Raw genomic sequence first — 4807 nt, 5'->3', positions numbered from 1 at the left:
GCGATTAAGGGCCAAGGCCACTCTGCGTACATTTTCACCATTCCCCATGGTTTCTGCCCTGGCTCTTGCTATTTCCCCAGGCCAGGACTGACTTTTCTACAAGAACTGAACACAAAATCGCTGACCTTTTGCATTAAATAACCGCAGGGCCTCCAGTCCTGCACCCCTCATTCTTCCCTCGCCTGAGCGGAACAAGATGAAGAGCAGTCAGCCCGAGTTACCTCACCAAAGCAGGGTCTTAACAAATAGTCATGAGTCAAAGAACTTCGTTTCTCTTCCCTGTTGTCCTAGCCCACAGTGCCACACTACAGTCCCAAGTAAGCACTACAAGCGCTGCTGGCCTAATGGATGGATGGTTGTGGGGAGAGGATGGGACAGGGGCCGGAGGAGGTGCTCCAGGGTCCATCATGGCACTACACGCATGGTGTTGGCGAAGCCGGAGCCTGGACGCCACTCGGTCAGTATAATGACCACGTCTCCACTTTTAGAGAAGCCTCGAGCTTTCCCGACGTTCATGGCCAGGTTCACCCGGAGGTTCACATCTTCAGCCCAAGCTCACTGATCTGCATCTTTGCACAGCACAGGGAAGATGCCACGGTACAGGTTGGCCTGACGGGCAGTCTGGGGGTTCTGAGTCACAGCAATGATGGGGGCTGGGGGCGGTACCTGGCTACCTGGTGAGCAGACCTGCCATACTTGGTGAGGACGGTTATGGCCCCACTGCAGCACTTGAATGACGCCTCCACGGCACCCACGGCTCCTCAAACAATTGCAAGTGGTAGATGGCAGCCTCTGCCTCACGGGCAATCAGGTGCTGCATGCGCACAGCCTCCAGAGGGTAGTCGCCTTTGGCCGTCTTTCTCCAGACAGCATGATGCTGTCAGCGCCATCCAGGACTGAATTGGCCACATCACTGCCCTCGGCACAGGTCGGGTGGAGCTTCTTGATCATGCTCTCCAACATCTGCGTGGCACAGATGACAGGTTTCCCAGCTCGATTGCATCACCCAATCATCATCTTCTGAGCCAGCAAGACCTTCTCCGCGGTAATCTCAATGCCCAGATCACCACGAGCCACCATGATTCCATCGCTGGCCTCCAGGATCTCATCAAACCTTCTAACTCCCTCATGATTCTCAATCTTGCTGATAATCTTGATGTTCTTGCCTTTCTCTCCTAGGACCTTCCTGACTTCATGGACATTGGCTGCTTTTCAAATAAAAGATGCAAACACCATCTGCACATCCTGCTCTACCCCAAACTTCAGATCCTGCATGTCCTTTTCTGACACTGCAGGCAGGTCCACAGCAGTGCAAGGAAGGTTCACGCCCTTCTTGTTGCCCAGTGAACCACCATTTTCCACTTCGGTCAATAGGAAGTCAGCCTCTTTCTCTTTCACCTGCAGAGAAATAAGTCCATCATCCATGTAGATCTTGCTGCCCACTTCCACCACTTTGCAAATGTTCTTGTAGTCCATCCACAGGACATTATCATCACACTTGTCCATGTATGCATTATCCAGAGTGATCTTGAGGGTGGCTCCCTTCTTCAGCTCTACTGTGGCGGTGCCACTGCCTTTGATGAGTCCAGTTCGAATCTCAGGTCCCTTAGTGTCCTGGGCCACAGCCACTGGCCGGTAGAGAATGGGGTCAGAAGCAAAGCTTTCTGTAGCTGTGCATACATTCTTTATGGTCTCTGCATGAACTCATGACTTCTGTGAGAGAAGTTCGTACAAGCCACATTCATTCCAGATTTAATAATTTCCTTCAACATTTCCACTGACTGGAAAGCTGGACCGATGGTACAGATGATGCTAGCGTTCCGGGCTGTAATGGGTACAGAGTCGATATCCAGGGGGCACATGCACTCCAGGAATGTGTCAACCATGGTTGTGTGCAGCCGTTGGTCTGAATGAAGGCCGAGACCACTTCACTGTGTTGCTTCGACCTGGCTTCTGTGGTTCTCCGCGTGGCTTGGCTAGCGCTGCGATGCTGCTGCAGGACCGCTCAAGAGTGGAGTGTGGGACGTGCCTTTGGTCTGCCGGAATTCGAAGGCAGCTCAGCATTTCTTAAGCTGAAGGAACTGAAGAACACATTCAAGCCTTGAGTTGCAGTACTTAAAGATGCTGTGGAAAGAATGCTGAATGACTTAGGAAGCATCATAAGAAGATGGAGGGAGTATATAGTCACTATACCAGAAAGAATTGGCTGACACAGAAAAATTTCATCAAACAGCATATGATTAAGAGCCCATGGTAATGAAGAAAAATGTTCAGGCTGCTCTAAAGTAATTGGTAAAAAACAAGTCTCCAGGAATTGATGACATACAAAATTATATATTTCAACAAACCAATGCTACCCTGGATTCCCTCACCAGGTTGTGCCAAGAAATCGGGAAGACAACCACCTGATTAAGTGGAAGAGATGAATATTTATCCCCATTCCTAAAAAAAAGATGACCTGAAAGAGTGTGGAAATTATCGAACAATATCATTACTATCACATGCAAGCAAGATCTTGCTGAAAATTATTTATATATACATATATCTCATGGAAAAGCACATCAACAGAGAACTGCCAGATGTGCAGACTGATTTTAGAAGAGATTGTGGCACCAGGGACATTATAGCCAATGTTAGATGGATCTTAGCACACAGGACAGAGTACTAGAAGAATGTCTGTATTTCATTAACTGTGTGGATCAGAACAAATTGTGACCAACTCTGAGAAGAATGGGAATCCCGGAACACTTGATCATGATTTCTATAAAGAAGGTGAATATATCTTTGACCTCATAGTTTAAAAATTAATAAGAGAAGAATGAATATAATTGCTTAATTGTGGCTAACTTTTAGAAGAAAGGGTATCTCAGAACACCTACTTGTGCTCATGCAAAACCTATACTTGGATCAGGAAGCAGTCATTAGAACAAAGCAAGGAAACATTGCATGGTTCAAAATCAGGCTAGAAATGCATCAGGAATGTGTCCTAACTCTAAATATTTTCAATCTATATGCAGAGCAGATAATTTGGAAGGCTGGATTTTATGGAGAAGAACGTGGCATCGGGATTGGACAAAGACTCATCAACAATCTGCATTATGTAGATGACACAACTTTGCTGGCTGAAACTGAGGAGGACCTGAAGTGTTTGCAGCAGAACATCAAGAACTGTAGTCTTCAATATTGATTGAAGCTCAACAACAAGAAAAGGAAAGTTCTCACCACTGGGACAATTGGCAACATCATGATAGATGGAGAAGAGATTGAGGTTGTTAACAATTTCTGCTTCCTTGGCTCCACAATCAACATTCTTGGTACCAGCAGTCAGGATATCAAAGTTGAATTGCAGTGGGGAAGTCTGCTTAGGGACCTCTCCAAAGGACTAATGAACAATGATGTCAGTCTGGAGAATCAGGTGTACTTTATTCTGACCATGGTTTTCACAATTACTTGCTACACACCAGAGATCTGGACAATGACTAGCCATGGCAGAAGAATCTATGCCTTTGAGTTGTGGTGCTAGAGAAGAGTATTGAACATACCTTGGACTGCTAAGAGAACAAACAGGTCTTTTGAGGAGAGGATGAAACCTGCTGCACTGTTTAACCTACTTTGGGCAAGTGGCCAAAAGGGACCAATTGTTGGAGAAGGACATCATGTGTTGAAGGATGGTGGAACAGTGCGGGAGAGGAAGACCCCCGGTAAGATGGATTGACACAGTAAATAGGGTAATGGAGGTAGATGTATTGGAGACCGTGAGACTGGCTCAAGCTAGGGCAAGGTTCGGAGCTGTTATACATACAGTAGCTATGAGTTGCAGGTGACTTGATGGCACATAACAACAATGATAGTTAAGGGTATATATTCAGTGTTCTCATTTAAACACTATCACTTTTCTTCTTGATTATCTCCATTATATTGTAGGAGATGGCTGCCTTATAAACACATTTTCCAGAACATTTGTCAGCACAAATTATATATACCAAGAACTCCTGAAAAATTTTAAGGCAAAAGGAATCAAAGACATATAAATGGGTTTTTTGTTTCTTTTAATAAATATTGAAAAATACAGAATGATTGAATCTGTTCTTTCAATAAATATTGTAAGCTACATTATATATACTAGACTTGATGATAGGAACTTGAGTGTACTATAGTGACCAGCATGTAGATATTATTCAAAATACATTTGTGCAAGAAAAAAAAACACCAAACCCAACAAACCAAATTAAAACATAAGTACAAAATACATTAGGCTGTTAAAAGATAATAACCTAAAGGAGAACAAATTTATATCTAGACTCAACAGCACATAACAACAACATGAATAAATGAATGAATAAGTAATAAAAAACAACTCTTCATTCTTAACATTTCGAGTAGGTTATACTATCAACATCTCCACAAAATAGGAATATATTTCCACTAGCAATTTTTTGTGTCTTTCCTAATATCCTCCATTCACATTGTGCTTCATGCAATCTTTCCCATTCATTATATTTTATAAAATTAATCACCATTGAACTGTGCGCACAATTACCTTGTGTTTCCAGATCTCCACGGGATCTTTCCCATTGCTTTTACCCCTTCCTTCCATCCCCCAAATTGTGTGACCCTATAGTTTACTCATCATCCTCACCCCTCTGTTCCTACCCCTCCACACCTTGGATCCCTATACATGTTTTACTAGTTATCCTAGTTTTACAATAATGGTGTTGCAGTATTTGTCTTTATGAAACTGAGTTAGTTCACTCAGCTTAAGCTTCACTAGTAATTTGAAAACAGTCTCAAGGATACTTAAAATTAT

General features: G+C 43.7%; 1 pseudogene; it reads right to left on the bottom strand.

The window, feature by feature from the left end:
• Positions 1-405: 405 nt before the first annotated feature.
• On the bottom strand, positions 406-4597 carry LOC102868637 (annotated as a pseudogene).
• Between the last annotated feature and the right edge of the window lie 210 nt (positions 4598-4807).

The sequence above is a fragment of the Elephantulus edwardii genome, unplaced genomic scaffold (genome assembly GCF_000299155.1).
Source record: "Elephantulus edwardii isolate Elephantulus edwardi_28Jun2011 unplaced genomic scaffold, EleEdw1.0 scaffold00311, whole genome shotgun sequence".
In the NCBI taxonomy this organism is placed as follows: Eukaryota; Metazoa; Chordata; class Mammalia; order Macroscelidea; family Macroscelididae; genus Elephantulus; species Elephantulus edwardii.
This window is presented reverse-complemented; position numbering and strand designations above follow the sequence as displayed.